Source organism: Ranitomeya variabilis, chromosome 3 (genome assembly GCF_051348905.1).
Source record: "Ranitomeya variabilis isolate aRanVar5 chromosome 3, aRanVar5.hap1, whole genome shotgun sequence".
NCBI classification, from domain to species: Eukaryota; Metazoa; Chordata; class Amphibia; order Anura; family Dendrobatidae; genus Ranitomeya; species Ranitomeya variabilis.
Genome location: NC_135234.1, coordinates 150,357,235 through 150,381,943, shown reverse-complemented (window position 1 = coordinate 150,381,943; position 24,709 = coordinate 150,357,235).

The following is a 24,709-nucleotide window of genomic DNA, read 5'->3' as shown; positions in this document are numbered from 1 at the left end:
GGTTAGGGCTAAAGTTAGGGTTATGGTTGGAGCTAAAGTTAGGGTTAGGGTTGGGGCTAAAGTTAGGGTTAGGGTTGGGTCAAAATTTAGGGTTAGGTTTAGAGTTGGGGCTAAAGTTAGGGTTAGGGTTGGGGCTAAAGTTAGGGTTTGGATTAGGATTAGGGTTGGGATTACATTTGCGGTTGGGATTAGGGTTATTTTTGGAGTTAGCGTTAGGGGTGTGTCAGGGTTAGGGGTGTGGTTATGGTTATGGTTGGGATTCGAGTTAGGTGTGTGTTGGGGTTATGTGTGTGTTGGGGTTAGGGGTGTGTTGGGCTTAGGGCTGTGGTTAGGGTTGTGATTATGTTTAGGGATGTGTTTGGGTTAGGGGTGTGGTTAGAATTATAGTTAGGGTTTGGATTAGGGCTGGGGGTGTGTTGGGGTTAGGGGTGGAGTTAGTTTGGGGGGTTTCCACTGTTTAAGCACATCAGGGGCTTTCCAAACGTGACATGGCGTCCAATCTCAATTACAGACAATTCTGCGCTGAAAAAGTCATACGGTGCTCCATCCATTCCGAGCTCTGCCGTGCGCTCAAACAGTAGTTTATCCCCAGATATGGTGTATCAGCGCACTCAGAAAAAATTGTATAACAACTTTTGCTGTCCAATTTATCCTGTTACCCTTGTGAAAATACAAAATTGGGGCTAAAAATTCATTTTTGTGGAAAAAAAGATTTTTTATTTTCAAGGCTCTGCATTATAATTTTTAGTGAAACACTTGTGGGTTAAAAGTTCTCACAACACATCTAGATAAGTTCATTGAGGGTCTAGTTTTAAATATAGGGTCACTTGTGGGGGTTTCTACTGTTTAGGTACATCAGGAGCTCTGCAAGTGCAACGTGACGCCCGCAGACTATTCCATCAAAGTCTGCATTCCAAAACGGCACTCATTCTATTCCGAGCTGTGCCATGCACTGAAACGGTGCTTTCCCCCCCACATATGGGGTATCAGCATACTCAGGACAAATTGCACAACAACTTTTGGGGTACAATTTCTCCTATTACCCTTGGGAAAATAAAAAATTGGGGGGGAAATCATTTTTGTGAAAAAAATATGATTTTTTATTTTTATGACTCTACATTATAAACCTCTGTGAAGCACTTGGGGGTTGAAAGTCCTCACCACACATCTAAATAAGTTCCTTATGGGGTCTAGTTTCCAAAATAGTGTCATTTGTGGGGCGTTTCCACTGTTTAGACACATCAGGGGTTCTCCAAACGCGACATTGCTTTTGATCGCCAATTTTGCATTGAAAAGTCAAACGACGCTCCTTCCTTTCCGAGCTCTGTCATGCGCTCAAACAGTGGTTTACCCCCACATATGGGGTATCAGCGTACTCAGGACAAATTGCAAAACAACTTTTGGGGTCCAATTTCTCCTGTTATCCTTGGTAAAATAAAACAAATTGGATCTGAAGTAAATTTTTTGTGGAAAAGGTTAAATGTTCATTTTTTTAAACATTCCAAAAAATTCCTGTGAAGCATCTGAAGGGTTAATAAACTTCTAGAATGTGGTTTTGAACACCTTGAGGGGTGCAGTTTTTAGAATGGTGTCACTTTTCTGTATTTTCTATTATATAGACCCCTCAAAGTGACTTGATGATGTGGTCCTTAAAAAAAATGGTGTTGTAAAAATGAGAAATCGCTGGTCACATTTTAACTCTTAGAACTCCCTAACAAATAAATGTTGGCTCCAAAATTATGCTGATGTAAAGCATGTGGGAAATGTTACTTATTAAGTATTTTGTGCAACATATCTGTGTGATTTAAAGGGAACCTGTCACCCCCAAAATCGATGGTGAGGTAAGCTCACCATCACCAGTATATTGCCCTCAACAGGGCAGACAAAGTACGCCTGTGCCAGAGCCGCGGTGTGAAGACCAGAAGAGGACGTCATGGAATGAAGATGGGAGGCACTGTACCGGACCTGAAATGCCCATCGGAGAGGGACCGCCTCTGGGTGAGTATAATTTAACTAGATGGTGGCCCGATTCTAACGCATCAGGTATTCTAGAATATGCATGTCCACGTAGTATATTGCACAGCCCAAGTAGTATATTGCCCAGCCACGTAGTATATTGCCCAGCCACGTATTATATTGCCCAGCGACGTAGTATATTGCCCAGCCACGTAGTATATTGCCCAGCCATGTAGTATATTGCCCAGCCACGTAGTATATTACCCAGCCACGCAGTATATAGCCCAACCACATAGCATATTGCCCAGCCACATAGTATATTGCCCAGCCACATAGTATATTGCCCAGCCACATAGTATATTGCCCAGCCACGCAGTATATTGCCCAGCCACGTAGTATAATGCCCAGTCACATAGTATACAGCACAGAGCCACGTAGTATAGAGCACAGACATGTAGTATACTGCCCAGTCACGTAGCATATTGCCCAACCACGTAGTATATTGCCTAGCCACGTAGTATATTGCCCAGCCACGTAGTATATTGCCCAGCAACATAGTATATTGCCCAGCCACATAGTATATTGCCCAACCACATAGTATATTGCCCAGTCACATAGAATGCAGCACAGAGCCACATAGTATACAGCACAGACACGTAGTATACATCACAGAGCCACATAGTATACAGCACAGACATGTAGTATACTGCCCAGTCACATAGTATATTGGCCAGTCACGTAGTATGCACCATATCCCTGTTAAAAAAAAGAATTAAAATAAAAAATAGTTACATACTCACCCTCCGTTGGCCCCCGGTTCGAAGCGGCCAGTTACCGATGCTCCTCGCGTGCTCCGGTCTGAAGAGTGCATTGCGGTCTCACGAGATGATGACGTAGTGGTCTCGCGAGACCGCACATCATCATCTCGCGAGACCGCAATGCATGGAGTGGTCACCGGGGCATCGCGAGGAGCGTCGGTAACCGGCCGCTTCGATCCTGGGGCCAACGGAGGTTGAGTATGTAACTATTTTTTATTTTTTTAATTACTTTTAACATTAGATATTTTTACTATTCATGCTGCATAGGCAGCATGAATAGTAAAAATTTGGTTACACAGGGTTAATAGCAGCGTTAACCGAGTGCGTTACACCGCGGTCAACGCTGCCATTAACCCTGTGTGAGCGCTGACTGGAGGGGAGGAAGGAGCGGGCACTGACTGCGGGGAGGAAGGAGCGGCCATTTTTCCACCAGACTGTGCCCATCGCTGATTGGTCGTGGCTGTTTTGCCACGACCAATCAGCGACTTGGATTTCCATGACAGACAGAGGCCGCGACCAATGAATATCCGTGACAGACAGACAGAAAGACAGACAGACAGACGGAAGTGACCCTTAGACAATTATATATATAGATGTCTTTTTCTCCTCTTTCAGGTAACATCGGCGGCTTATCTACAGCAATCCAGAATGCTGTAGATAAGCCCCTGATGACGGTGAGCTTACCTCACCATCGATTTTGTGGGTGACAGGTTCCCTATAAGGGCATGAAAATTAAAATTTGGAAAATTGCAAAATTTGCCAAATTTTTGCTTATTTACTTTTTTTTTCACAAATCAATGCAAGTCATATGAAAGAAATTTTACCACTATCCCGAAGTACAATACGCCATGAGAAAAAAGTGTCAGAATCACCGGGATCCACTGAAGCGTTCCAGAGTTATAACCTCATAAAGGGACAGTGGTCAGAATTGTAAAAATTGGCCGGGTCATTAACATGTAAACCACCCTTGAGGGTAAAGGGGTTAAAAAGTAATTAAAACCTTTGCACCCTCAAATGATACTAATAAAAAATGCAGTTTTTCATGTCATTATAAGAAAACTGCAAAGTTCTCAAAATGAGGTGACATTTAAACGACATTTTTTTAATGTTTATATTGTGAAAAAATTGGAAATAATATGAAACTGTTATATTTTGCGGCATTATAAAAGTACTGACCTGCTGAAAAAGTTATGGTGTAAACAAAACCCAAACAACCCAGAAACTAGATCCATTTACTAGAGACGATCAAGTTTTTTTAAATTGATTTTCCCAGTTTGACAATTTGTTCTAAAAAGTTGGAATCAAAATTAATCAATTGGCTGTGAATCCCAATACTAAAAAAGTCGCTATTTAAACGTGGGCAACACTTTGAGGTCTCATATCTAGCTAAGTACAAATGATTTGTGACTAGTGGTAATGGTTTACTAACCTGTAGAACAGCCAGACTTTTCATGACTTTAAACCCCTGAGTATGTCAATTTTAAATTTAATGAACAGGCCAAATTTTTTAAATCTGACTAGTGTCAATTTTTGAGGTAATAAATGATGGAAACCTTCAATGAATGCCACTTATTCTGGCAGAGTTTTTTGTGAAATATTGTACTTCATGATAGTGATATAGTTTGTTTGATATGACTTGTGTTTATTTGCTAAAATAATGGAAATTTGGCAAAAATTTCGCAATTTTCAAACTTTTAATTTTTATGCCTCTAAACCAGAGAATGATGTCACACTAAATAGTTAATAAATAACATTGAGTGCATGTCTACTTTTCATCTGCGTTATTTTTGAAAAATATAAAATCTTTTCTTAAGAAGTTAGAAGGGTTAAAATTAGACCAGTAATTTCGCTTTTTTCCAACAAAATTTGCAAAACCATTTTTTTAGGGACTACATCATATTTGAAGTGACTGGGGGGGCTATATGACAGAAAATTCCCAAATGTGACACCATTCTAAGAATTACACCCCTCAAAGTCATCAAAACCATATTCAAGAAGTTTATGAACCCTTTTGGTGCTTCACAGCAACTAAAGCAATGTTGAATGATCATTCTACTTTTTTTTCACAAACATTATCATTAATTAGCCCTAATTTTTTTATTTTTGTAAGGGTAAAAGGAGAAAATGGAAACCAAAAATTGTTGTGCAATTTCTCCTGCGTACACTTTTACCCCACATGTGGGTAAAATCTACTGTTTGGGCGCACGGCAGGACTCGGAAGGGAAGGAGCACAATCTGAGTTTTTGAACTAAAAAATGGCTAGTATCTAGAGGGGTTGCCATATCGCATTTGTAGAGCCCCTGATGTGCCTAAACAGTAGAAAAATGCAACAAATTATCCCATTTTAGAAACTACACCCCTCAAACAATGTATTTAAATGTGTGATGAGCAACTTGAACCCCCAGGTGCTTCACAGAAGTATATAATGTGGAGCTGTAAAAATGAAAAATAACATTTTTACCACAAAACTGTATTTTAAACCCCATATTTTTTTTCATAAGAGTAACAGGAGAAAATGGACCCCCAAATTCATTGTACAATTTCTCCTGAGTACGCCGATACCATACATGTGAGGAAAAACTACTGTTTTGGAGCATTGCAGTCTCAGAAAGGAAGGAGTGACATTTTGGAACACAGACTTTGATGGAATGGTCTGCAGGTGTCATGTCATTTTGGAGAGCCCCTAACATGCAGAAATAGCAGAAAACCCCCACTAGTGGCCAGTGGCCACACATCAAGGGTTAGAAAAAGTGTGTGCTATTTGGCATTTTGAGCACGGGTTTTGGTGCATTAGTTTATCAGCGATAATTGTGAAGCCCCAAGGTGCTAGAACATAAAAAAACAAACAAAAGTGACTCCATTGTAGAAAATGCACCTTTCAATGAATTCATCTACGGCTGCAGAGACTATTTCGTAACATCTGCACCAGGCTTTCTTTCAGGAGAATTGCAAATATGCCAATTTATGGCCCATACATTGTGCCCTCATAAAGTGCAGAGCCTCCACATGTTGTAGCACTCCCATACATTGTGAACAGCCTGTACTTCTGGAGACAAACACCCCATAAATTGTTAGATGCTCTGTACCCACTTCAATAATGTCAAACATGTGGCTGCTTTTTGAGGTTTAGGCACTGTAAGGCTCAGAAGGATTTGGAAGCACAGAAATTACAAGTTTTTATTTCAGAGGGTGTCTTTGTTCTGTCTGTAATGTGGTAACCCCCTATAGTTCCAGTGACAGATGACACCTGAGTGGTGGCTGGTAGAGATGGGCAGACAGCTGGATGTTTGGGCCGGCCAAACAGTTGCAAAAAGTTTGAGTTCAGGTACCAGAATAGTACTCGGACCCAAATTCGAACCCGGCCCCGATTCACTTGAATGGGGGTCCGAACATCCAGTGTTTGCCATGCTGTGATGTGTGTCATGTGTCAGAAGCACGACAAACACCACTTCTGATCTGCGGTAAAATCATCCCTGCCAATCAGAGAGCCAGGGTTCCCGCTCTGCAGTTGTGATTGGAGGTGTAAAATTTACCTCCGGTCATTGGTGTTGGCTGATAAGACTACTGGTCCCATCAGTTGACACCTGCTGCCGCTATTAACAGTGAAAGCAAGAGCAGCTGATGGGAGTATTCATCAGACGGATCCTGCACTGTAATTAAATAATAAGAAAAAACCTGCGTTGGTTCACCTGCAATTTTGATAACCATCCAGGCAAAACTCACAGCGGGAGTCTGCAACCCCCAGCTGTCAACTCAAGCAAGGCTGGTTATCAAGAATAGAGGGTTCCCCATGAGGTAATTTTTATTTATTATAATTTAAAAAAATGGCGTGGGTTCACCCCCTATTTTTGACAACCAGCCTTGCTAAAGCTGACAGCTGAGGGCTAGTGTTCTCAGGCTGGTAATGGGCCATGGATATTAGATGCACCAATTCTGGTGCTTTGTCAGGCCCTTCCCGCATGCCCTGTAGCGGTGCAAGGGGGGTTCATATTTGTGGGGTTGATGTCACCTTTGTTTTGTAAGGTGACATCAAGCCCACGGCTTGGTAATGGAGAGATGTGTATAAAGACACCTATCCATTACTAATCCTATAGTTGAATGGTAAATAAAAATACAGCAGCAATAAAGCCCTTTATTAGAAATAAAACAAATACATTTTCTTTTTTTAAAAAAACAAAAAAACAAACACAGTTATACTCACCTAATGCCTAATTCCACTGAATCCCTTGTCTACTGTAATAAAACAAAAATAAAAAACACCAATATCCCTCATCTCTCTGTTGTTCTGTCCCATGCCGTAATCCATGTCTGGGTGATAAAGTTTTCAACCTGGACAGTTCCAAGATGCAACCGTCCAGGCTGAGAACCACAGGTGACTGAACTGCTGCCAGCGCAGCCTTAGTGACTGGTGGTGACATCATCGAGGTCGCCTCCGGTCACTGAGGCCGCATTCCCAGCTGGGCTGAACTGCGGTCACCTTGGTGAGATCCCGGCTAGCACCATGAGAGTTTTACATAGCGTGGATTCCCCCCCCATTTTTGATAACCAGCCAGGCAAAACTCACAGCTGGGGGCTGCAACTGGTGGGGATGAATTTACTGCCAATCAGAAGCAGTGTATGTCATGCTGTCATAGTTAGGACAGCGTGACAAACACCCAGGTGAAGTCCATGTTTGGTGTCCGTGCCTGAACAGTAGGTGTTCGGTATTGATGCTGAACTTTACTGTTTGGGTTCACCCATCTCTAGTGGCTGGTTTTGTGTAAAATCAATTATGTTTTTTTGTTGGTAACATTTTGGAGTGCATAATATTTTTTGATTGCTTTCAGAATAAGGCTAGATCACATTCTTGTGTTTTACGCTTATCAGTTACATCTGAGTTTCAGTGTAAATCTCACAAAAATGTTTAAAGCGAAGCCCCCAACAAAACTACCCATCATAATGAGGCAGATGCAGACAGTTTGGAGTCTGTTTGGCATCAGTTCCAGTGGTATTCATCTTTTAACCCCTTCCCGACATGCGCCGTACATATACTGCTATGCGTCAGCTGCATTCCCGCAAAGAGCAGTATATGTACAGGGGCATGATCGCATGGCCTCATTCTGAGCGTCGCAGCAATCAGGTGCAGATGTCAGTTCTGTATGAGAATTGACATTCTGCAGCAATATCCACAATCGGTGTTAGCAGCAATCACGGGCATTTAACCTCTCTCATGCCACTGTCAGTAGTGATAGCGGCATAGAGGAGCATCGCGCACGCTTCCATCAGGACAAAATGGCCGTGGGGTACTTCTGGGTCCTGCAGGGATGGTTGCAGGGGATGGTTGCAGGCGCTGGCATGCCTCCTTCTCTGCCTGTCAGATCCTAATGTGATACTTTGCAATAATGTTCCATCCTGGGACAATGTAAAAAAAATAGAAAGTGTGAAAATATTTTTTTTAACAATCTCTAAATAAAGAAAAAAAAAGAAATAAATATTTTTCCAATATACATTTAATTATGAAGATAAAATAAACAATAAAAGTACACATATTTGGTATCACCGCATCCGTAATGACCCGCTCTATAAAACTGTCCCACTAGTTTACCCTTTCAGTGAACACCGTAAAAAAATATATAAAAATCAAGGCAAAAAACATTGCTTTATCATCATACCACCAAACAAAAAGTGCAATAAAAATGATCAAAAAGAGGGATGTAAGAAAAAATGGTACTGCTGTAAACGTCATTTTGTCCCACAAAAAGATGCCACAAAGCTCTATCAGCAGAAAAATAAAAAAGTCATATCTCTCAGAATAAAGCAATGCAAAACTAATTATTTTTTTCTATAAAATAGTTTTTATTGTGTAAATGAGCAAAAACATAAAAAAAACAAAATATTTGTGGTATCACTGTAAACGTACTGACCCGAAGAATAAAGATGTCTTACCATTTTTACCACACACGGAAAGGTAAAAAAAAGCAATTCCTGAGTTGCTGATTCCTGTTTATTTTGTCTTCCAAAAATCAGAACAGAAAGCGATCAAAGAATATCATGTGCCCGAAAATAGTATCAATAAAAACGTCAGCTCGTTCAAGCCCTCACATGACTCTGTTGGCCGAAATATGAAACAATTGTAGCCTTCAAAATATGGTGATTCAAAAACTAGTTTTCATAATAAAAAGCGTCTTTTAGCATGTGAGAGTAGCCAAACACAAAAACCTTATATAGATCTGGTATGGCTGTAATCACACCGATCCGAAGAATATAGTCACCTAATCACTTATAATTTACTAAGAACGATGTAAAAAATAAATAAAACCAATTCTTTACATGCTGTTGATTTTTTCATTCTGCCTCCCAAAGATTAAGGGTATGTCTCCACATTCAGGATGTGCTAAGCCCCGCCCCCTTTCTGGGACGCGATCATGCCGGATGTGTTAACTCTTCACATCCGGGATGATCGCTCTGTCCCATAGGGCCCTGTGATATGCCTTGCGGGGACGTTGCGTCCCCGCAAGGTGTACGGACATGCTGCGATCTGAAAAGACGCGCAGCATGTCCGGAGTCGCAGGGCCGCCGCGTGCGGGTTTCCACGCATAGTGGAGACGGGATTTCATAAAATCCCCTCCACTATGCTGGAACATCTGGACGTTGCTTGTTTGACGCTGCAGCTCTGCGCAGCGTCAAAAAAGCAGCGTTTCCTGACCGTGGAAACATACCCTAAGGCTTGCTGCACATTTATCCTGCGCTCTGCTCTTACACCAGGGTTTCTGTGTAAATCTCTGAAATACATGATTCGGACAAAACCCCCAGTGGAAGAATCCCTATAATGAGGCACATGGAGGCACTGTGGATGCAGTCTGACCTTTGATCTGGTGGTGTACTTCTATTTATTATTGCATAAAAGTCCTGTTGGCCACAGTTTTGTGCGCTTCTGAAAAGGACACAGCTGAACAGAGGCTAGAGTGAATCTGCTGCCTCATTGTATTGAACAGATCCCTTGAGGGTTTCATCTGAATCATGTCAATCAGAGATTTAGATGGAAATCCCAAAGTAAGTGGTCAGCGTAGAGTGCCGGATAAATGTGATCCCAAACGTAATGTAAAATGTTCCCAATAAAAGCTTCAGCTCAATCCGCAAAAAAGTCCTCACTCAGGTCTGTCATCTGTTAATGGAAATATAGTTGGCTTCCATGTTACTGGTAGCACAGAGGCTCTGGAAAAGTGAAATAATAATAATAATAATTTTTATTTATATAGTGCCAACATATTCCGCAGCGCTTTACAACTTATAGAGGGGACTTGTACAGACAATAGACATTACAGCATAACAGAAATCACAGTTCAAAACAGATACCAGGAGGAATGAGGGCCCTGCTCGCAAGCTTACAAACTATGAGGAAAAGGGGAGACACGAGAGGTGGATGGTGACAATTGCTTTAGTTATTTGGACCAGCCATAGTGTAAGGCTCGGGTGTTCATGTAAAGCTGCATGAACCAGTTAACAGCCTAAGTATGTAGTAGTACAGACACAGAGTGCTATTAACTGCATAAAGTGTATGAGAACACGATGCAAGGAACCTGATTATGTGTTTTGGTTTTTTTTCTATTTTTAATAGGCCACACAGGGATAGTTAGGTTAATGCGTTGAGGAGGTAGGCCAGTCTGAACAAATGCGTTTTTAGGGCACGCTTAAAACTGTGGGGATTGGGGATTAATCGTATTAACTTAGGTAATGCATTCCAAAGAATCGGCGCAGCACGTGTAAAGTCTTGGAGACGGGTGTGGGAGGTTCTGATTATTGAGGATGCTAACCTGAGGTCATTAGCGGAGCGGAGGGCACGGGTAGGGTGGTAGACTGAGACCAGAGAGGAGATGTAGGGTGGTGCTGAGCCATGGAGTGCTTTGTGGATGAGGGTAGTAGTTTTGTACTGGATCCTGGAGTGGATGGGTAGCCAGTGTAATGACTGGCACAAGGTAGAGGCATCGGTGTAACGGTTGGTGAGGAATATGATCCTGGCAGCAGCATTCAGGACAGATTGGAGCGGGGATAGCTCTTTACCCGAAAAAAAAAATTCAGCAAATTCTGTGCTCCCAAGTCCAAACTCTCTTCTGAGCTCCAGTGTGCCTATACCACATTTAGCGCCCACATGCTTGCCATTTCTGTACTGATGAGAGCCCACCTAATTTTCAGGTGCATGTCCCCACAAGCACGGGCTGGGCATAATGTACTGGTGACTGCAACATACTGGTCACTACAGCGTACTGGTCACCACAACAGCAGTTTGCAATTTTCACTCAGTAATATCCACTGCTGCCTGTTTCTGGAAAGCGCCAATGGAGTCAAAATCGTCACTACTTCTATAGATGAATTCCTAAAGGGTCATAATTTACAAAATGTGGTCATTTGAGGGGAATTCTGCTTTTCTAGCACTTAAAGGGCTCTTTGTATGGAATCCGCAAACTAGTCTAGGAAAATCTGCTTTGCAGGAGGCAAATAGCACTCTATCCCTACCGAGTCTCTCTATATGGCAAAGTAGTTCTGTACATCCACATATGGGGTATTTCTACATTCAGCAGAAATTGTGGGACACATTTTGATGCCATTTTTACCCATTTCCCAGTGTGCAAATAAAAAACTTGGGGCTAGCACATAATCTTGGTGGTAAAAATGTAAATTATTTTTTCTTCACTGCCCAATGGTATGAAAGTATGTGACACACCTGTGGTGTTAACATAGTTACTGCACCCTTAGATGAATTAATTGAGAGGTTTAATTGGTAAAATTGGGTCACTTATGGGGGGTGTAGGGAGAGCTGCTGCTGAGATAGGGTCAGAATCGTGCTTTTAATAGTTAGTGTAGGTATGCAACTGTTCAGTCCACGACTCCTGAGAAACCAAGAGTCCTTTTTAGGGCTAATTCGGGGGTCCCGAGATTGCAGCACTAGGTAGGCAGGGCACAGCATATCCACATCAGCGCAAGGCCTGCAGGCACTGTATGTGCGTACATAGCTCCCACTGCATCCCTCCCAAAGCTCCATAACTGTCTGCTGCTGCTTATTTACTATATACCTATCAGAAGTGTTTTTTTTTTCTTCAAAAATTCACCAAAAAAAAAATTATGCAGTCTGTTATGTCAGACTGAGGCCTGGTGTATCTGTTTAAAAATCATAGATTTGCAGGCATTAGCAAAGTTCTGTGTGCTAGCCTTGTTGTACTCTTTTTTTTTCATAAATTCACCCAAAAGCAAAAAAAAAAAATATTACAGTCTGTTATGTCAGGCTGGGGGCTGATGTTTCTGTTTTTGAAAAAGCGTATTTCCACAGGCATACGTAGCATAGTTCTGTGTGCTAGCCTTGTGCCACTCTTTTTTTTTTTTTTAATTCACCCAAAAGCCAAAAAAATGTAATACAGTCTGTTATGCTCCGCTGAGGGCTGGTGTTTCTGTGTTTGAAAAATCGTATTTCCATAGGCATACGTAACATAGATCTGTGTGCTATCCTTGTTCAATCTTTTTTGTTAGATTCATCAAAAAGCAAAAAAACACATTAATACAGTCTGTTATGTCAGGCTGAGGCCTGTTGTATCTGTGGTGGAAAAATCGTAGATTTGCAGGCATAAGTTTCATAGTTCTGTCTGCTAGCCTTGTTCCACTCTTTTTGTTTATTTTTAAAATTCTCCAAAACCCTAAAGAAATTTAATACAGCCTCTTTTATTTATTTTTTTTATTTTTTTAAATTCACCCAAAAGCAAAAAAAATGTAATGCAGTCTGTTATGTCAGGCTGAGGGCTGATGTTTCTGTTTTAAAAAAAATTATATTTCTGCAGGCATGCATAGCATAGTTCTGTGTGCTACTCTTTTTTTTTTTTTTTTTTTTTTTTTTAATTCAGCCAAAAGCCCCAAAAAAGTTAATGCAGTCTGTTATGTCAGGATGAGGGCTGATGTTTCTGTGTTTGAAAAATTGTATTTCTGCAGACGTACGTGGCATAGTTCTGTGTGTAAGCCTTGGTCAATTTTTTTTGGTTAAATTCACCAAAAAAACGAAAAACACATTAATACAGTCTGCTATGTCAGGCTGAGGCCTGTTGTATCTGTGGTAGAAAAATCGTAGATTCACAGGCATAAGTTTCATAGTTTTGTCTGCTAGCCTCGTTCCACTCTTTTTGTTTATTTTAAAAATTCTCCAAAACCCCCCAAAAATGTAATACAGTCTGTTACCTCAGGCTGAGGGCAGGTGTTTTCGTTTTGGAAAAATCGTGTTTCCGCAGGCATATGCAGCATAGTTCTGTGTGCTAGTTGTATTTCCCCAGGCATACGTAGCATAGATCTGTGTGCTATCCTTGTTCAATTTTTTTTTTTGTTAAATTCACCAAAAAGCAAAAAACACATTAATACAGTCTGTTAAGTCAGGCTGAGTCCTGGTGTATCTGTTTTTGAAAAATCGTATTTCCGCAGGCATAAGTAGTGCATTTCTGTGTGCTAGCCTTGGTCAATTTTTTTTGTTAAATTCACCAAAAAACAAAAAACACGTTAATACAGTCTGTTGTATCAGGCTGAGGCCTTTTGTATCTGTGGTGGAAAAATCGCAGCTTCACAGGTATACGTTTCATAGCTCTGTCTGCTAGCCTTGTTCCACACTTTTTGCTTATTTTAAAAATTCTCCAAAACCCCCCAAAAATGTAATACAGTCTGTTATGTCAGGCTACGGCCTGTTGTATCTGTGGTGTAAAAATCGTAGCTTTGCAGGCATAAGTTTCATAGTTCAGTCTGCTAGTCTTGTTCCACTCTTTTTGTTTATTTTAAAAATTCTCCACCACCCCCCCAAAAAAAATGTAATACAGTCTGTTATGTCAGGCTGAGGCCTGTTGTATCTGTGGTGGAAAAATCATAGCTTCGCAGGCATAAGTTTCAAAGTTCTGTCTACTAGCCTTGTTGTACTCATTTTTAATTTTTTGCCAAATTTCACATACAAGAGAAAAAAAATATACAGTCTGGTATCTGCCTCTGGGGGCTGTTGTGTCTGTGGTGGAAAAATCGTAGCTTTGAAGGTGTACTGATCAGATATAATTTAACTCCAAATAAATACATTTGTGTTGAGCTTTTGAAATAGTTCAATACTCCATTTAAAATGGGCAAGTCAAGGGGCAAGGGATGGGGAAGTGGACGTGATGCTGATGGTGCATGCAGAAAATGAGGCCGTGGCCAAGCTGAAAGTGTGCCACAACAAAGACCCACATCTTCTCGCTCAACCTTCCTGTCCCAGTTTCTAGGGGATCGCAGCACACCACTATTGAAGCCAGAGCAGTTTGAAACGGTTGTTGGTTGGATAGCGGATAATGCTTCCAGTCACTTAGCCACCATCACCACCACCATGTCTACCACATGGTCAAGTGTGAGTAGCCGAGAGTGTGGACTGGATAATCCTCACCCTGATCCTCCTTCCTTCCACCATGCTGAGTGCTGTGAGACAACCGATCCCAGACTTGGACACTCCGAAAAGCTGTTCAGTTTTCCCTTTCAAGATTCTGGACTCTCGGACGGTCAACTTGAAGTGGGGCCAGATGAGATCGCATGGAGCGATGCCCAAAGCTTTGACCAGCAACGGTCACACAAAGGCGATGGTGGGAAAGTGTCACAAGAGGTGGATGATGATGAGACACAATTGCCAGAAAGTTAGGAGGAGGAGCAGGGTGCGGATGTGGAAAGCGAGGTGGTGGATGACTATGTGACTGACCAAACCTGGCAGGAGGACATGCAGAGCAAGGACAGGAGCACACATGGGGAAGGAGGCATATCACCCCAACAGGCAGGAAGAAGCAGAGTGGTGGCCACAGACAGAAGGCGTGCATCCGTTCCCCGTAACACCAAGATGAGGGAAATTGCCATTCCAACTGTTAGATTTTCCCGAGTCTGGTTATTTTTTAAAGACTGCCAATAACCTCAAACAGGCCATTTGCAGCACCTCCCATGCCCGCATCAGCAAGGGTAGCAAAACTACCAGACTGCCCCCCACCAGCATGATCAGGCACGTGGCAGTAAAGCACCTACCTTTGCGGGCTGACCCCAAGGATTCAGGAACACTGTATGCAGGGGACACCACTGCTTCTTCCACTGTTTTGCGTAGTAGCCAATCCCCAGTCCACCGTGCATGTGAAGATGCCTCTAACCCTGCACCTGCTGTGGCCCACAATCAAGCAGCATCATCATCAAGCCTGTCCACACCCTTGTCCCAACACAGCCTTCAGTTGTCTATACCTCAGTCATTGGAATACAAGTGGAAATACCCAGCCAAAGCCCCACAGGCCACAGACCTAAATTCTAACATTTTTCTTCTGCTTGCGCTCGAAATGTTGCCTTTTAGGCTCATTGAGAGGGAAGCTTTCTGCAACCTGATGGCAGCTGCCGTCCTAAGGTATTCAGTCCCCAGTCGCCACTATTTCTCCCGGCGTGCCATACCGGCAATACACCAGCATGTGATCCACAACATTACCTGTGCCCTCAACAATGCTGTTACTGGAAAAGTCCACCTAACCACGGACACGTGGACAAGTGTTTGTGGGCAGGGACAGTACATCACACTGACAGCACACTGGGTTAACATAGTGGAAGCCAGGATCTAGTCGGACCTTGGGATGGAACACATCCTCCCCATGCCAAGGATTGCGGGCCCTACGTCAATCAGGGTTGCCCCCACAGTCTACAGCTCCTGCACCTCCCTCTCCTCCTTCTCCTTTTCTTTATCCCCCATCTCTGAAATCAACACATCAGTCAGAAGCTGGAAGCACTGCAGCACTGCCTCAGCCAAGCGGCAATAGGCTGTGCTGAAGCTGATCTGCATAGGCGACAAACTGCCCAATGCTGAAGAGTTGTGGACAGCACTGAAAGAGCAGTCAGATATTTGGATGACATCACTTAACCTACAGCCAGGCATGGTCGTGTGCGACAATTTCCAGAACCTGGTGATGGCTCTAAGACAAGGTGAGCTCACACACGTATCTTGCTTGGCCCATGTGCTTAACCTCATGGTTCAACGTTTTCTGAAAAGCTACTCTGAGCTACCAGATCTGCTAGTGAAAGTACGCCATCTGTCTGCCCATTTTAGAAAGTAAGCTACAGCTTCAGTCACCCTTGCCGTGCTTCAGCAGCGTTTGCAGCTTCCGGTTCACCGACTGGTGTATGATGTCCCACACGCTGGAACTCTACGCTGCATATGTTGAAAAGGATTTGTGAGCAGAAGAGGACAGTTGTTGATTACCAACATCACAAGGCCGTTGATATTCAGTTCAGACTCCACACATAAGACCTCAGGAGTGGACATGGATGTCAGACATATGTTCTATCCTACAAAACTTTGAGGAACGCACAAAGATGGCAAGTGGCGATGATACCATAATTAGCATCACCATCCCGCTCCTCAGCATTCTAAATACCTCTCTGCTCACAATTAAAGAGGATGCATTGCAGGCAGAGCACGAGGACATGGAAAAAGGAACCATACGAGGGGATTACATTCAGCCCAGCCTCATGACTTCCTAATGTGGATTGGTAGGCAATGGGGAGGAGGAGAAAGAACAGGAGATACTTTCTTGCACTATAGATGGTACTACAAACACAGCTGTCATACTGTATGTTCAGCGGTGATGGCCTGAGGACAGGAAGGAGGAGGAGGAGGACAGCATGGTCAATCGTTTTGTTGGTGAGGACAAGGAAGTTTTGCCTGTTAGCAGTTTGGCACGCATAGCTGACTTTATGTTGCACTGCATTTCACGTGACCCTCGCATTATAAAAATTTTTGGTGACACTCATTACAGGGTGGTGACACTACTAGAGCCACGCTACAAGGAGAACTTTCAATCTTTTCTGCCAGAGGCAGAGAGGTGTACTAAAATGTTGCAATACCAGAGGGCCCTTGTGGTGGTATTACTTAGAAAATTCCCATTTGAGAACGCTGGCAGCAGACGTCAGAGTTTGTTGTACAACCAAGGAGTCCAAGCGAGAGAGACAGAAGTACAATCCAGCTCAGGCAGGGGAACAATGTCAAAGTTCTGGGACAGTTTTCTCAGACCCTCCCATCATGCCAGGACAGAGGCAAGGGATGCTGTCACAAGAAGTGCAATGTTTGGGAAGATGCTGAGGGAGTACCTTGCAGATCGTACAAACATCCTCCGGGATTCCTCTGTGCCTTTTAATTATTGGGTATCCAAGCTGGACACGTGGCATGAACTGGCTCTGTATGCCTTGGAATGCCTGGCCTGCCCTGCTGCTAATGTTCTGTCAGAGCTGGTTTTTAGTGCCACTAGTGGAATTATAACAGATAAGCGCATCCGCCTGTCAACTGAAAACGCTTACAGGCTGACTCTTATAAAAATGAACAAGGGCTGGATTGGGAAAAACTTCTGTACACCATCAAGTGAAAACAGCGAAACATAACCTCTAACACATTCTCTTTTTTGGGGAGATGTATTCTCTTGCACCTCTTCACAACCACACATATACGCTTCCAGATTTGGTCTGTTTGTTGTTATGTTATCCTCCTCCTTATCCTCATCCTCATCATTCACAACCAGTAAAACACCAGGGTGAACGGATTCTGTGATGCCAAAGTCACAATTTTGTTTGTGCAAGGGTGTTTTTATGATGCCCGTTAATAATTGGAAACCAAAACAATTGTTACTCTCACAGGGGAAAATGTCATAAAAAAGAGATGCACGTCTATTATTCCCATTTATTCATTTTCCATATCTCTGGAAAGTCCTCTAATGAGGTAGTGTATACATCTACAATAGAAAATAATTCAAAGACTTTTATATTAAATTTTTATTTATAGCCCTGGCTGAGCTGTTGCTAGGGACAAATATATCTCGTTGGACACATTCTGGCTTCAAATCTATGAACCTGTGTTCGCCCCTCTCATTTGTTATTTACTTTCATCGGTGGATTCACATTTTTTATGCATTTGTTTTATTTCATTATGATTTATCTTTATGCCTCCTCATTCTCTACCACTAGATCACCAAGGTTAACGTCTTCTGTGCTGCTATAGGCAGTCCAATTTTTGGGCAAGGGTGTCTATGATCCCCATGAAATATTTTTAACACATTTTCCCCCCATGGGCAAATGCTTGTCAGGCCATGCACTCCATTATAAGTCTCAGAGACCCACACCCCTAAATTGGGCCTCCTTCTTATCTCAGTTTCCTGCAATGTCTCTTCCTTACCTACCAATAAATGGCCAGGGTTAACGTGCTCTGTACTGTTATAGGCCACTGAATTTTGGGCAAAATGTGATGGTTCTAGTTTATTTATTAAAAAAGATATCCCCCATTGGGGAATTGTTTGCCAGCTCATGTACTCCATTACAAGTCTCAGAGACCCACACCCCTACATTGGGCCTACTTCTTAACTCAGTTTCCTGCAATGTCTCTTCCTTATCTCCGACTACATGACCTGGGTGAATGTGTTCTGTACTGTTATAGGCCACTGAATTTTGGGGAAAGGGGGCTGTGATGGCAATAGTTTATTTATTGAAAAAGATACCCCCCATTGGGGAATTGTTTGTCAGCTCATGCACTCCATTACAAGTCTCAGAGACTCACACCCCTACATATGGCCTACTTCTGAACTCGGCTTCCTGCAATGTCTCTTCCTTACCTGCCAATGGATGGCCAGGGTTAACGTGTTCTGTACTGTTATAGGCCACTGAATTTTGGGCAAAGGGGCTGTGATGGTTCTATTTTATTTATTAAAAAAGATATCCTCCATTGGGGAATTGTTTGTCAGCTCATGCACTCCATTACAAGTCTCAGAGACCCACACCCCTACATTGGGCCTACTTCTTAACTCGGTTTCCTGCAATGTCTCTTCCTTATCTCTGACTACATGACCTGGGTGAACATGTTCTGTACTGTTATAGGCTGGTGAATATTGGGCAAGAGGGGCTGTGATGGCTGTGATGGCAATAGTATATTTTTTAAAAAAGGTACCCCCCATTGGGAATTGTTTGTCAGCTCATGCACTTAATTACAAGAAGAGATGAGCAGTGTTCGAGTTGAACTGTTCGCCAATTTCAAATTGGAGCTGTTTTGGGCAGTGTTCGAGTCGTTTGTTGAACTCGAACAGTTTGCTTAAACTTCGGCTGTTCGAGTTTCTGTTCGATAACTGTTTGTTCACCAAAAGCCTAACTTGATTTGCACATTAAAACTGTTTATCATTGTTAATAGACTGTTTCAGTGTATAGTGGGTGGGGGTGGGGGATAGATCTGTGCTGAAATAATGCCGATCTTCATTTTTTTTTCTTTCCCACATTTAGAGTGGGGCGGTGCAGTCTGTCAGCCTATCAGCAGTGCACACACACACAGCAATGTGCATGTGATGCACACAAGCAAGGGCATGTGTCATTGCCTGTGTATGTCACATGTCCTTGCCCTATAAGAACCAGCCATTTTCCCCGTCGCCTCCATTTCCTCACTGCTGCAGCTTAGTGTTTGACGGCACCTCTACAGTCAAAGAGTCTTTTTTTTAGAGCGAATTTTCTGAGAGAAAAGCCCTTTTCAGGGTAGGTTACAGAAGTTAGCACTTTTTGCCAGGCAGGTCTGTGCCAGTGCTGTGCAAGTGTTTTTCATAGCATTTGGTGTAATCTAGCTCAGCCAATCCTTTTGGGCTAGTAGCATTGACTGGTAGTCATCTGAGTAGCCCATCTGTGAAGCTAGCTACACCGCCTATGTATCTAAATTTTTACTACATCTAACCCAGGAAATCGTTTTGGGCTTAGTAGCAGTGTCTGCACGTTAGCGGAGTAGCCCGCCTGTGAAGCTTGCTACACCGCCTGTGTATCAAAATATTTACTGCATCTAAAACAGTAAATCTTTTTGGGCTTAGTAGCAGTGTCTGCACGTCAGTGGAGTAGCCACCTGTGAAGCTAACTACACCGCCTGTGTATCTAAATTTTTCCTGCATCTAACCCAGTATATTGTTTTGGGCCTAGGAGCAGTGTCTGCACGTCAACGGAGTAGCCCGCTTGTGAAGCTAGCTACACCACCTGTGTATCTAAATTTTTACTGCCTCTAACCCAGTAAATAGTTGTGGGCCTAGGAGCAGTGTCTGCACGTCAGCGGAGTAGCCCACCTGTGAAGCTAACTACACCGCTGTGTATCTAAATTTTTACTGCATCTAACCCAGTAAATTGTTTTGGGCCTAGGAGCAGTGTCTGTACGTCAGGGGAGTAGCCTGCCTGTGAAGTTAACTACACTGCCTGTGTATCTAAATTTTTACTGCATCTAGCTCAGTAAATTGTTTTGGGCCTAGGAGCAGTGTATGCATGTCAGTGGAGTAGCCCGCCTGTGAAGCTAACTACACCGCCTTTGTATCTAAATTTTTGCTGCATCTAACCCAGTAAAATTCTTTTGGGCCTAGTACCACAGTTTGGCCACTCAGCTCTGCTTGGTTTTCATCCATCGTTTTTTGTGCCAACAACTACAGATACAGAGTTGCCAATTAGTTAAGCACCAAAATGAGTGGCAAAAGGCCTGCTTCTGGTGGAAAGGGGAATAGGTGTGTTGGAAAGGGAAAAAAAGGTTGTGTCCGTGGGGTAGGTGATAAAGCAACAGAAACATCTGCAGAAGAAAGACAATCTTCCAGCTAAAGTAAGATGTCTACTTCTTTTCGTGGACAATCTGATATGATCCCTTTCTTACGACCATCGCTATGAGCATCGCTACAAATTTCAAATGAGGCACAAAAACAGCAGGTGCTTGAACGGATATCAAGTGCTCGTTCAAGTGGGCTCTCCTCCATGTCAATTTCAACATCACAACTACTCCAGTCCTCAGAGGTGTCATCCCAATTGCACTTGCTACCTCACAGCTCCCAAGTCTCCAGCCACCCATCTGAGTATGGGGTAACACAGATGGTTGAGTCTGCAGAGCTGTTTACTCATACTATAGCCTGGGAAACAGAGGTCTGTGTAATAATTATAGGGGATAACTCAGGAGACTCTTTGCGTGGAACAAGACAACTACAGGACACAGTTTTATAAGTGGTAAAGTCTATATTATCACATGGTGATTCAAACAGGTGTAGAGAGAAACTGAAGTCCACAACACTTGGTGTAAATATTAAATGCAGCTTAGCAGTCTATAGGAAACTGCAATCACGCAGAAAGTCTATGAAGCACAATTATTCTTGAGGGTACTTGACACGAATAAGTCCTTGTTTTAGTCCAAACACAGATAGCTATGCTTATAAGGCAGTTCAAATAATATCTTAGCTCAACCAGGGAGGCCTGGGTAATAGTCTCAGGTTTTTGCAGAGCAGAAACAGCTTACATGTCCAGCAAATGCAGATGGAAGTAAACACGAGCAGCAGATGAAGGAGGATTACTGGAAACTGGTGTATGCAGCAGGAACTCAGAGAAGAGTAGCAGGATCACCACACAGGTTCACAGGAGCAAGTAGAAAGCCAGGGAGTAACCAGGGTCAGGAGCTGGATGCAAGGCAGAATAGTCTAACACAGACTGAAGGCTGGGGTGGAGTTTTATAGCAGGAAGTCACAGTGCACATGAGACCAAAGACGCCATCTTGGAAAAGGGCAGTAATGCACAAAATGTAATAAAAATGTTCAGAGTCCTGACAGTCTGCTCCAGAACTTCTGTGAATCCAGATGAGGAAATGATCTGCACTGATGCCCAGAATCTTTGTGAGTCGGATCCAGGCCCAGATGAAGAAGGTTCTGAGCATAATGTAGACCCTCGTTCCCAAACTGTAACTCCTGTTGGTGGAGACAATGAGGAAGATGATGATGAGACTGAGATACCTGATTGGAATGAAAACTTGACTTTTTGGTCAGGGCAGGAAGAGGTTGGCTCTAAGGACGACGGGTGTGAGAACACACAGGATGATGATGACGAGGTTGGAGACCCCACTTACTGTCAACCCACAGTCTGCCAGTTCATGAGGTCAGCTGAGGAGGTGGAGGAGGATGCTAGTGACAAGTCTGATGGTGAGGGTAGGGTGCACCTTCCTGGACAGAGACGGAGTACTGGAAGCACGTCAACAACTGTATCCTCAATCCCAACAGTGCCTCTGAGCAGAAGTCATGGTGGCTCCTCAGGTCGCATGGGCTCTAAGCCTTGCATAGCCTGGGCATTTTTTGAGATCGCAAAGGATGACCCAACTCATGTTGTCTGTAAGATTTTACACCAAAATCTCAGTAGAGGTAAAAAAATGACTAGTTTGAGTACTTCATGCATGAATCGTCACATGGATATGAGGCATAATATGCAGTGAGACGCTCACTGTGCTACAATGTGGCCTAGTGAGCCGGGTCACCACTGTCTGCCCCATCAAGTGCATCCGTGTCCTCTTCATCCTCTGTGACTGTGGGGACAGCAGTCACACATGGTTTTGGACACAGACCTTCCACCTCTTTACCCACAGCAGCCAGTGTGATTGGCAGGTCGTCAGGACATTTGCAAGTGGAAACACCTGCTGGTGTTGAGCGCTTTCTGACATCGAAACCACATTTTGATCAAGGCAACATAACATCTCCTCCTGTACCTTCCTCACCCACAGACCAGCAGTTTGCCAGGGACACCTGTTGTGAATTTGGATTCTGGGCTCCCCCGGTGGCCACTTGTGGAATTGAACTTGTGTGCATCATCCCCTCTGTTCACCTGCTCCTATCAGGATGTGGGAGTCGCTATATAACCTTGCTCCTCTGTCAGTTTCTTGCCGGTCAACAATGTAATCAGAAGCCTTCTGTGCTTGTTCCTGCTACTAGACAACTCCCAGCTAAGTTGGACTTTTGTCCTTGTGTGTTTTTGCATTTAGTTCCTGTTCACAGCTGCTGTTTCGTTACTGTGTCTGGAAAGCTCTTGTGATCGGAAATTGCCACTCTGGTGTTATGAGTTAATGCTAGAGTCTTAAAGGAATTTCTGGATGGTGTTTTGTTAGGGTTTTCTGCTGACCATGAAAGTGTCCTTTCTGTCTTCCTGCTATCTAGAAAGCGGACCTCGATTTTGCTAAACCTATTTTCATACTACGTTTGTCATTTCATCTAAAATCACCGCCAATATATGTGGGGGCCTCTGTCTGCCTTTTGGGAAAATTTCTCTAGAGGTGAGCCAGGACTGTCTTTTCCTCTGCTAGGATTAGGTAGTTCTCCGGCTGGCGCTGGGCATCTAGGGTTAAAAAACGTAGGCATGCTACCCGGCCACTTCTAGTTGTGCGGCAGGTTTAGTTCATGGTCAGTATAGTTTCCATCTTCCAAGAGCTAGTTCTCATATATGCTGGGCTATGTTCTCTCGCCATTGAGAATCATGACAGTTTGACCGGCCTAAAAAAGGGTTAAATTTCTGGCTGAGAAAGGAGAGAAAAAAGAAGTCTGCTACAATTTTTTTTTTTTTTTTCCTCTAGTTCTGAGTGTGCTCTTAATTGAATCACTTGCTAGTCTGCCTATACTGCAGCCTTCCTCTCTTTCTCTCCTTCTAATCCTTGAATGGCTCTGTGTTCACCTGTTTCATATGGATCTTCAGAGTGTAGCTACAGGTTTGAATAATCTCGCCACAAAGGTACAAAATTTGCAAGATTTTGTTGTTCATGCACCTATGTCTGAGCCTAGAATTCCTTTGCCTGAATTCTTCTCGGGGAATAGATCTCACTTTCAAAATTTTAAAAATAATTGCAAATTGTTTTTGTCCCTGAAGTCTCGCTCTGCCGGAGACCCTGCACAGCAGGTCAGGATTGTAATTTCCTTGCTCCGGGGCGACCCTCAAGACTGGGCTTTTGCATTGGCACCAGGGAATCCTGCGTTGCTCAATGTGGATGCGTTTTTTCTGGCCTTGGGGTTGCTTTATGAGGAACCTCATTTAGAGCTTCAGGCGGAAAAGGCCTTGATGTCCTTGTCTCAGGGGCAAGATGTAGCTGAAATATACTGCCAAAAATTCCGCAAATGGTCTGTGCTTACTCAGTGGAATGAGTGCGCCCTGGCGGCGATTTTCAGAGAAGGTCTCTCTGATGCCATTAAGGATGTTATGGTGGGGTTCAACATTTTCTCAGTCTTTTCTCTCCGCACTCTCTCTCTCTCTCTCTCTCTCTCTCTCTCCTTTCCTCTTCCTCCACATTTTTTCTCTTCTCTCTCTTCCCCTCTTTCTCCACTCCTCTCTTCTCCTCCCTCTCTCCTCCCTCCACCCTCCATCTTCTCCTCCCTCCTTATCCACTCCCCCACCACACCTTTCTTCTCTCTCTCTCCACATTCTCTCTCCCCTCCTACTATTCCTTTGTCTCACTCCTCAACCCCTCCTCCTTCTTCTTCCTCTTTTTTTCCTCCGTGTTGCCGGCTGGGCCAATGCCCAATTCAAACAATATGGTGCTTACAGCACAAGGTGTCCCTGGCACAGTCCAGCCATTGCCAGTTGTGATATCGGGGAGAGAAGGTGAAAGCCCCCCCTACAGTGGGCAGCCCCAGACATATCAGGCAGCAGTCAGCTCAGCCCTGGGTGCAGAGGGGGGGAGGAGTGATATCAGAACGAGCTCACTGACAGATCCTCCGTTACCTCATTTCACAGTCAACAATATTGTAACCCTTCAGGTTTTACATGAACTTTGATATCACCATGTATTGATAATGTACAGCTTCAGCACCGGTCAGAGCTGCCTGCATCCACATTCACACCAACATGAAACTATAATCCTAATCCATCATAGCTTCAGCAAGGGGGGAGACATCCTCACACAAAAAAGCAACTTCTAAGTTCAAAATCAGTCAGTGTACGACTCCAGTACAAGCTATCACAACTATTCCTCTGATGAAGATGAAGAGGGAACATCATACATGCTGTCTAGTACTAGAAAAGAAACCCACAGGCACCAAGAATGCAAGGGCAGATAGAGGCACCACCATTACACTATGTGCACTGCACATCAAGTCAGGTGACAATAGTCCAGACCCAGGGATGCATCC